This window comes from Phalangium opilio, unplaced genomic scaffold (assembly GCF_054372755.1).
Source record: "Phalangium opilio isolate 3A_F unplaced genomic scaffold, DU_Popi_V2 ptg000082l_1, whole genome shotgun sequence".
Taxonomy (NCBI): Eukaryota; Metazoa; Arthropoda; class Arachnida; order Opiliones; family Phalangiidae; genus Phalangium; species Phalangium opilio.
In genome coordinates, this window is record NW_028324189.1 from 3,158,899 (window position 1) to 3,169,918 (window position 11,020).

The window sequence follows — 11,020 nt, forward strand, 5'->3', positions numbered from 1 at the left end:
TGAACTGTTTTATGTTTTGAGTTTAATTAAGCTTACACTGTGTATAATTAGTGTTTTTGCTCTTAACAAAGGATTTATTCAGATTTTAATAATTTTAAAATAGTATTAGGCCTAATTTAATTTTTCAGGCTTAATAGACATCAAATAGGCCTAATTTAAGAATGTTTTAGGAATAAAAGGCATCGATTAGGCCTAAATTAAGAATGATGCAGGCGTAAAGAGCTACAGTTAGGCCTACTTTTCAAATGTTTTAGGCTTAACAGGGATCAATTAGGTCTAATGTATGAATGTTTTAGGCATAAAGGGCATCAATTAGACCTAATTTAAGAATGTTTTAGGCATAATAGGCCTAATTTAAAAATATTTCTGGCATAAAGAGCGTCAATTAGGCCTAATTTAAGAATATTTCAGGCATAAAGAGCATCAGTTTGGCCCAATTTTGATTTCAAATTCATTATTAAGAAATTTTAATCACAGAAGACTATACTATTTGAGTGGCTTAGGTTGTAAAGAAAATAATTCGCTTGGTTTCTAAGCATCTCATAGACAATATAACTCAGGAATTCATGATATTTCTTGAATCAATTTTGATTAAATGAAATATCAGGTTACTACTCAGACAAAGGCGCGTGCAAATTTATTTCTTGATCTACATTTTATTTTAAAACTTTATCTCCAACTCGAGTATGAATAGACAACAGAAGGCATGTGGAAAAATAAACGCCACCACCTCCATGCACCCCTTATTACAAGATTTCATTAAATCGACGTTAAAATTTGGTCCCTTTTTAGACGTAAATAATGAATGAGACATGTATTTAAAACCGTAACGCGTGTTTCGATATTAGAAAACCATCTGCGGACTCTCTTTAGATTCCAAGGTCTGCAAGGCCCGTTTCCGTTCCAGTACATACATACACCATCATCATAACCATATAAGAAATCCATCCATATTACCGTATTTTCTTATACTTAGGCGTTTTCTTTGTTTTTCTTATATGTTCTTTGCATATTATAACGGTCCTGATATAAAAAAAATGGTCCGTTATCTCCTTATGTAAACTTCGTAAATATTACAGAAGTCTACAGGGAAAGAAATTTGAATATTCTTTATTTCAGTGTCTGGAACACAAACCTCTCAATTTCAGGGTCTAGCCCCGACTATTATGGCTTAGATAAAATAATTCTCTCACTTCTGGTGTGGTGGTGTTGTGGTTAAGAGCCTTAGAGATTACGTATCATACAGGTTCTTAATTATTCTAGAATATTTTTGTGTTTAATACGGAGTGTTTAGAATGATGCGAAAATTGAATTTGATAAAACCAAAATATAGAAGCAAATTCGAGTTTCATAAAGATGTTGGTGATTGTAGTTACTAATTGAGATAAAACCGAGGAGTTAATCACTCTCAGTGTAATGATTTTAGCAATGTAATGGGTAGAAGTTTCAAAGGTACGTGTATACACCGGTTTCGCAGAGTGATTGGTCTCTCGTTTGAGAATATTAAAACCTACCAAAATTTATAAACTTTGGTAGCTTCCAAAACCGTTTAAATATATTTTCGGTGCATGCTAAATTAACCGTACCATAAGTTTATAACATATGTTCCATAAGTATATCACTTCCGAGTACTTCGTTATGCTATAGACTTACTGAGAGCAAGTTCGAATGAGAACGACGCGAGAATGGACTAACCACTCGGTTTTGCAGTCCATCTTCCTATTTAGTCTGTACTAAGCCTTCGACAGCGCCTCACCAGGCCTCCCTCGCTTTACCTCGAATTTATGACCTACGTCACTTCATGACAAGCTCTCATCAGTAACCATTGACAAACTTATGGAGCAGATTTTATCAACTTATGACTGCATTAATTAGAAAGTTCCAATTTTTATTTAAAACTAAACTAATTAAATATTGTCCTGTATCAAAGCCTTATAACAAAGGGAGGGGAAAAACAAAACAAGATGGTTAGTTTATAGATTCTGTTGCCTTAGGCATTCGGAAGCGATATGATTGAGGGGAGGCCATCAGCTCCCCATCTCTAAAAACTATAACTTCCGGTTGAAGCTCATCTTCAATGAACATTGAAAATGCAGGCAGCTATGGGCACGCTTAGAGTTAAAACTATATGCTCTAGATAATGGAAAATACACCTTTTCAAACCATGGGGGAAGTTGAAAAATATACACACCGAAAACCACCTAACCATGACCACCCCAAGTTTGGTCGGTACAATACCATATGCGAGTTATTTCTCCCCGAAGGATACCTAAATATTTTGGGCTGGAAAAACAAAATTCGGATTATTTTATTTAAATGAAATGAACGTAGGCAGATCAAGGGATATCAAAAGGAATTAATGGGAGAAGGGTTAAACGCCTACTTTTGAATGATAATGAGTCTAAAAATATTTTATATCCATATTTATGTTTGTACATATAAATAGTATATAGCCTTTATGTATTAAAATAATATCTGGAAACTAGAAACGCTATCTTTACGACAGGTATGACCTCCTGACCTTAATTAAGCCTAATTTATGATGTAATAGAGAGTTCGTCTAGCGCTGTAGAAGTAGAATATTTTAGGTTTTGCACGAGAAAATCGCTCGTGCTTTTAAATAAATTTTAAAAACAAATTAGGCCTAACTCGTCCCAAGTTCTGGTGATATTTAAACTTCATTAAGGTAGCAATTAGCAAACTGCGTGCAAACTCCTACGCGTTTTCTTAAACCTTTTAAAATATTTTATTACGACTCTACAATTCAATGATATTAATCGTTCAATCATTATCGAAATATGCTAAAATTTAGGGGCGTATCTCTTAATAATTATCGTATAATTGCTACATTGGCACTTTGTGAGTCGTTAGGCGTGGCAATCAAATCCTTGTTTGTTCTAAGACGGCGACCTTCTTAGCGACACGCGCCTACTTTGACTTTTGACGTGTGACGCCATGTGCACGACTGTAAGTTGTAGTCTGTATCAGTGTTTTTTTATTTAATAACTTAGGGTGCCCTTTAAATTAGCATTAGAGAATACATTTATATTTTTTCTTCGATTTCGCTTAATTAAACAGTTGTCAGTCACTTCAAATAATTACATTTTCGTACAATATTTTCCTTTAACTAGCTACTGTACAGGGTGTTTTTGATAAGTTTAACATAAACTAAGGGGTTCATGTTTTAATTAAATTGGCATTCTCTTCCAAAGTCTTAAGGGCTCATGAGTAAAATAATCCAATCTTAACTTGAAATCAGTAGCCAGGACGGCAAAATGTAAATAGAAGTTACATTTTCAAAATCGCATTTTTTTTATGACAGACTTATCAAAAACACCCTGTACAAAAAAGCTCGTGTTTTACTCGTCACAACATGTCACACCCGACCTTCGAAAAGAGCGCGAAGTATTTTAATTTATCAAAATCAAAACAGACATAAGCAAACATATGATTAAAATATTTAGTATTCAAATTAGAAACTAGTTGTAGATAAGTAAGTACTATATACTTAATCAACGTCATAAGTATGCAGTATTTTTTGTATTATTTCAAGTTCTGATGATTATCTAATTAATTATTTTACTAATTTATTCATAAAAACAACGTTGTATAAATTTTTACTCTGTACACGATGGTATTTTTTAAATCGAAAAACCGATAATTGAAAATTGAAAGATTTTAGGTTCAGATTAAGTTTGGTTTTTCTAAATATAATATATTTTCGTTCAGATACATTTGTTTCTTATATTGAGTAAATCTTGTTTTGTTTCAGACTGGACCATTAGGCCACCGACGTTGAATGACTTGAAACTCCGTAGACTCCTCTTCCATTTATAAAGAGACCTTAACCCTAAAATTACGAGTATAGGGTGGTTCCTTTTGAGATCGACAAACTAGCCTGGTAAGTCCAAGTATTTATTTATTTTCGTATATGTATACCATTACTTTTATACTAAATTGTAAACGAGACTCCTACGCGCTATTACCATTCAACTTCCGGTTGGTACAACTCAAAACATCCACAATACACTAGATCTATTTTTAGTTCTCCATCCCTAAATAGTAACATGGGGGAAAGTACAATAATATATCTATCTCTTTCTATATTACGGCGCATTATACTAAGGTATAGTAAGTAGACGACAAATTGGACATAATTTGAACGTATCTTTGACTTTTATGTTTTCAACAATGAGTGGGGTCTCCGGGGTTATATGTGTATATATATTTTTGTGATGAATACAATTGTGCTTTCCGATGACAAGTTTATTTTAGGCTTCGTTGATCTTATAGTAAAATGCCGACAAATGTTCGGAACCCTCAACATTATTATAACCATGAATGTTTTTGGGGTTTGCAAATGGTTAACAGTAACTTGTAAGGGTTTGCAAATGTTTAACAGTAACTTGTGAGGGTTTGCAAATGTTTAACAGTAACTTGTGAGGGTTTGCAAATGTTTAACAGTAACTTTTGAGGGTCTGCACATATTTTTGAGAGTTCTCGGCAATTTTCTTGCAACGCAACTTTCACAAACTTGCCAAGGATAATTCTAATGTTTATTTTAGAATTTTATTATAATTAATCATATATGTTATTGCTTTAATCGAGAAATTTACCGAATATCGAGAACTCTCAAATATTCATCACCGATACTTGTAAAATTAACCTCCTATAATCATGGTTATATTAATTAATTCATGAAATGATATGACTATATTACATGGAAAAGGAAATATGTGGTTTTGAAGGTCTAACAAATTTTGAATCATATGAAAAATATAAAAATCATGATTTGAATAATATGTTATTTTGCGGTTTTGAAACTATAGGTGAGCAAAAATTCCAATTAAAACACCTTGTCAAGGGTATAGTAGTTAAAAAACTGATTGACACCAACCGATAAAGAGCGTGAAATTGCTGCTAAATTCAAAGAAAGCCGCGTTACCAATATTACTAACGACTAAAATATGAAAAAATAAAAAAAAAACTTTACCTGGCTGGTAATTGACGTAACCTCAAGCATATAGCCCTTGACCCTGAAATCGGATCTGAGATTCAAGATTTTTTCTATCTGTTGCCCTACTAAGATATATATACACCATCATCATGCAATTCAACGAGGGTATGATGAGCGTGCAGTGAAAGGAGAATCTTCGAAAATCGATTAATCGTGATCCGTGTATGTTGTTGTTTTCTAGAAAACATTTTGTTTCTATACAGGAAACGTGATGTACTTACCCTCATAAATAACGAACCCGCTTATTACAAGCGGCAATATGGTGACTGTAATGTATTTAGTATCTTAGATTTAATGGCTTTGAGATTAGGACTTAATGAATTTAATTAGGTATAATTTATTACGAAATATTTTAGTAGAATAATCTATTTCATCGAGCTACATATTTAAAAAATAGTTAAAAATATAACTTTCTAATGTAGTTTAATGATGAAGGGTTATTTTTCTCTTTAAAATAAGATAACTTCCGTTAAAATCGGTTAACATATCACCGAGATACAAATTTATTAAATAATTACCATACTAATTAAAAATAACATAACCCTTCTTAATTATTTTTGGACCTTAATTGCGAGAATGAAGAAAGAAAGATTTTTCAAAAGGCTTAAATTTTTATGGTTTTAAGTCCACAAAAGCGTTGTCTATTCATTAAGTGAACTGTTCAAAAAACATACACTATACGTGCTTTCGGAAGCTCAATTTTCTATATTAAGACATCATTTTTGACTTATTGGTCCCGCCTCAACATAGTTGACCATCTTGGTCTATAATTATCCCTAAGGGGTGGCTAGATATTCGGCTATTTCTAAGGGGCAGTGCCCCCATTTAAACGAGGGTTTAAAATGCGCTAAACGGTTTTTATTCCCAATGTTAATGATACTACAGAGTAAAATCCATCATATTGCGGACTTTTGGTTCGTCCCTCAGACCGGTACCAACCCCGAGGTCAAGCCAGAAGTCCATTGAGTTGGTTTAGTTAAACCTAACCAAAGAAATTAATTGAATAGCTAGATTTTTCTAGAGCAATCATTCATACAAAAAAAAACCCCACTGGTTTAGCTAATTATTTTAAAAATCGAAATTGGTTTAAAGATATACAGTTTTAAATGTTTTTAACCCATAATACCTTGGGGCTAGACCCAGATCAATTAATATAAAATGTTTCAAACACAATGACGTGTCGAATTTATTGATGAAATTTCCTAACCTTGTCATATATATAAATCCAATTTTTCGACACTAAAACTTTTATTCGGTTTTATAGTTTTAATTGGAAAATCGTGATGGAATAATAACCGAGTCTTCGATCATGCATGTTCCTTCTTAAAATTGTTAAAGAAATTAATGTTTTCTTTTAGAAATTATCTCGAAAATTATTGAAAAGGAGGTTTTTATCATTTATAATCTTTCGATGATGTTTTTTTACAAGGATAACGTTTTAATTTTGCACGGTTATTCGTACCCTTAAGCCTAAATCCAATTACAACACTTAAACAGAACTGGAACATTTTTATCACAATAGCGAAACTATTTCTTGAACATTCACATTGAAGTCTTAAATATATATTAAAATTGTAACTTGAAAGTTTCGAAACAGTTCCGGCATGCTCTTTTGAAACAAAGTTCCCGAATGTAGGGTCACCGACACCCAAGGCTCGCCAATAACCAACTCTAAAATTATACATATTTAATCTTCCAGGCGCTTTAACCAATAATATGCTTTCCTGGTAATGGATACAATGTTATGTTATACAATTCTAAGCCTTGGCGAAAGATAAGCCTAGTATTTCCTCGCATTGCATCGCATGTAGAACTGTAATTCGGTAGGTATTACGATCACACAATGCGGGTGCTAGATCGTTTAGGTAGTATATAAGCGAGAATTTTCACACCCGGCAGGTGAGATAATGATAGGGTCGCCGCAAAGTTACGACGTCTTCATTATCACCGAATATATTTTAGTAATTGCGGCGTTTTAAGTTGTTAACGAGTCTGTCAGCGCCTCTCACGGTTGAGCCATACCTATCTAGACCCAAGCACGTTCATGGTATTTCAGAACTTTGATATTCAGCGCGTGAGAATTGTTTATCACGATTATTTCTTCTCTTTCTGAATTGAAAGTTTAAAAAAAAATTGGCATTAAAATGTTTATGAAGGAAGTGTATTGAAAGGTATTTACCCTATGATGGTTCACCGAATCCTCTCTCTCACTAGAACCAAGATGGTGTATGGTCAAGACTGGTTAGGTCATTTTGTATTTGAATCAACAGTTAAATTGTTTTAATGAAGGTTTAGTGTAGGAAAGGTCTCAATGAAGTAAGGATTTGACGGTTTTTAAGTCCAGTTTCATGGAAAAACAATATTCATGGTGAAATTTAAATAACTTAATTTTATTATTAATGAAATAAGTCACGTGGTATCAAAGATACTTTTCGAACGCTTGTTTAAGTTTTCCTAACCATACTTCCCAAGATAAACGTCACGAAAAAGATTAAGCAAAAACTTATAACTCTTTTACAGAAAGGATATACTGTCACGTCTGTCTTCACCAGATAGATATATGGTGTTAAACGCATTCTTTCGGGAAAACAAATCATGGGTAAATTATATCTTTAACTTGTGCTAGACACTAGACAAGGTAGACAGTAGCCGAAACTTTAGTGTCCTCATTATCAACGTTTATCTCAATGGGCTCCCGTAGTACTTACCTCTCTTTAATCACTTGTTGAGTTTAAAAGATGTATAGCTTTCAAAGATTAACTTGTTTTGGTACATGAACCAGCGCCGGGCCTCTTTCAAATCTCATTCAAGATAAAAGGGTTAAACCGAGAAGGCGATAACCACGTTAAAAGATAAAGGGTATCGAAAGCTTGACCAATTATCTTTCTATGTTGGCGCGATAATGCTTTTACCATGCAATAGTTTTAAGGAAACGTAGACTTCAAAAGTTGCAGACCCTACGTGAGATTCATATCTGTTAAAACCAAAGGCGCCTTTGAAAACTAAAAGAATTGTCAGACTGTTTAACAGATAACCAATAACCGTGCACATTCCACCATAGTCCTTCCTAAAAAGATAAGTATAATCACTTCTAAGTCCATTTTAAATTGACAACCCAATACAAAGAGTTTATGGCAACGTTGACATTAAGCCTAATCAACACTGATTTGAGCTGTATTTGGCAGGGAATTATGGCGCATTAAGTATTAGCATATGCACCGGAACTATCTAGGTATATAGATCGTCTTGGGAAGTATATCGCTCCATACAGGGTCTTCTTTATAGCCTAAGGTGTTATTAAAACCAATCTAAAGTTGCGAAGGCTGTAGGTAAATGTTAAAGCTCACTGGCTCGGGTTCGACACGAGGCCTAGACGCGTGCTGTCCCGACGCATCCTGGGGTAGTGTTTAGCTGTTTTCTAATGCGGTAATTGCAGACGACGGTTACTGTGTTAAAGTGCTAGTATATCCCTGAACCACTATAGCACTAGCTCCAAATACTTAGAACGGACGTAACAGATGGGAGACGACAGTATAAGGTAGACGAAGCCCTCGGAGCTTCTTCTTCTGAGGTCCCATATCGTCCGTCGACGGTCTTCCCTCGCAAAGTAGAACCTGTTTAAGAAAATAGTTAGGGCAAAGGGATTGCGTGGGTTTTTGGGCAGAGGTTTTGTTGATAGGTTAGGATGTCGCGAAAGAGTCGAGATGTTGGAAGGATTTTCTCTCCTTCACGGTTGACCAGCTAAAGGAAATCGAAACCCCACGTCCAGGGCGTCATTTCCGTCCGGAGGTTATGGCTATTTCCAAACTTTTTTTTTTGTTTTTAATTTTTTAATAAAACGGAAATTAAAAATTAAATTTTACAGACTTAGTACCTTATTCACATTATGTCCTACACCAGAATAGCTCTCACAGAGTTGTTACCGGTTATGAAAGTGAAATTAGAGGCTCGTCATGCCACTAAAATAGGTTATGTAAGACCATTTTTCATATCCAAATATTTTCTTCATATCAAACACTGTTGAAAACACTTAAAGAACTAAATAAATCATTTATAGTTAAATTTTCAAAAGGGTAGTAACTAAATTCAATATTGATAGAGAGTTTTATATTCTTATTAACCTTTTTCAATTCAACCAAAAGGCTGAAAGGTAAAAAAGGAATAATAATTGGAAAGTAATGGAGAAAAGCGACTTCATTAGAGGAGTGAAGTTTTTTGAAAGCAACGCGTACGTTGGAAATGAGTTTTCACTTTCAATTTGCGTTTTGAAACAAATTTTCTTTAGCTAAAGAAATCACTCCATCATTGAATCGGAAAAGACCTGACCCTCGGGCCCAGTAGCTCCGTAGAAAGGAACTGTAACTAGAAATCCAGTCATCAATAGAAATCATTCATAATCCCAACGCTCGCTTCGTTCTCTCTCTCTTATTTTTTTTCTAAAAATAACTTCTTTTTCCTTTTTGGAGAAATTTAGAATCAATGTTAAGACCGGTAGCCCCCTCGATCTGTCGGAGTCTTTCTTGATCTTAGATTTTTGCCGACATACTTAAGAAAATGAATGATGAAGCTATACATATTCGCAGCGTGGTACGATCTTTAGCTCTTTATAAAGCTACGCTATAGCTTTAAGTTTTTCCTTTTTCCTAATAAGTCTAATTTTGAAAACTTACTCCACGCCTATATATCATTATTAAACGCGCTTACGTTGGCTGTTAATCTAACGGATATATATATTACGTTAAAAATAAATATTCTTGGAAATCGAAGAGGTATTTGCATAACTTGACGGGCGTCAAAATATTACACCAAGGATATTATTGAAAAATGTTTTTAATAATAATTATTAAATATTTAAAATTGGAACTATTTATCCATATATAATACTAAAGAAGGTGCGAGAAATTAAGTTTTTTTAATAATACCAGACCTTACACTTAGCCTACTTTATGAAGGAGATGACGTTATAGGTTTACAGCAGCCAATTACAGTCCTCACACAACATTACGTCATGATCTACTTCACAAATAGGCCTAAAACTTCAGAGTCCGATAAAAAACTATTATTATCGTAGATTGAAACGTGTTTCTAGTTTGAAATATAGATTATTTTATAATTTTTATAACATGGTCCTTTCATTTATCTTTAATTTAATTGGTTAATAATATCTGAACATGGTAACTTAGGTTTATAAAATTGCTGGAATTAAATGCAATCGAGCTCAAGGGTGTTTGCTCCCATGCAGCGCAAACTACAGAAGAATAATTTTAATCTGTCACTTGGAAAACCCTATATTTATCCAAAAGTCTCGATTTGAGCGTGCTTTTCAAATAGACGTTAGAGGATAGCGTAATTTTTCACTCGGAAGCTAACTAAATTGTTAGGAGTGTCTCTCTCGCGGCTTTGGATTTAACCCAAAAGGGTTTCTAACGATCTTTTGCCACGAGATATCAAGTTAAAAGTGTTGGTTCACGTAAAGTTGTTCCTTAGCAAATATTTGATATATATTTTCCAAAGCCGCCTAAACCATGTATAATAATATACCTCAGGGTTAATTTTTAGTTTATTACAATCTTTCTCTTATAACCATCTAATCATTTTCAAATATTACAAAAATTGATATATAGTTAAATTATATAGTTCAAAAAACGCGTATCTTCAATATAGGTCTTGACATAACTGAACAAGTTGATAAAGACAGCATTTTCTTATTCTTTAAATTTAATATCGCAAATGAATCCAACATTATCAACTAATAATGACGTAAACAGTAAACTGTACCAAGAACTAACGTTTGGATCGTGACCATAGAGTATACTATTTTCTATCAACCTTTGACCTCATAAAAGCTCTTTTCTGATTGGTTGATATTGAGAGGAGGGTCGTTTGCTTCTCATGGCTTCTAAGGTCAAAGACTGGGAACTTTGATCGAAGTATACATTATGTTTTTAACTATAAACTTTGGATCTTGGTAATACAAAGTGAAGTTGTACTGACTCACAAATT

The 11,020-nt window shown here is 33.6% G+C and overlaps 1 long non-coding RNA gene across 1 annotated transcript; it reads right to left on the minus strand.

Annotated features, from left to right (window-relative positions):
* Nucleotides 1-6,390: 6,390 nt before the first annotated feature.
* LOC149650953 (uncharacterized) lies at nt 6,391-7,310 on the minus strand. The gene is made up of 2 exons (XR_016370863.1): nt 7,197-7,310; nt 6,391-7,126 (listed from the first exon to the last, which is right to left on the minus strand). It is a non-coding gene; the product is annotated as an uncharacterized LOC149650953 (long non-coding RNA).
* Nucleotides 7,311-11,020: the final 3,710 nt, after the last annotated feature.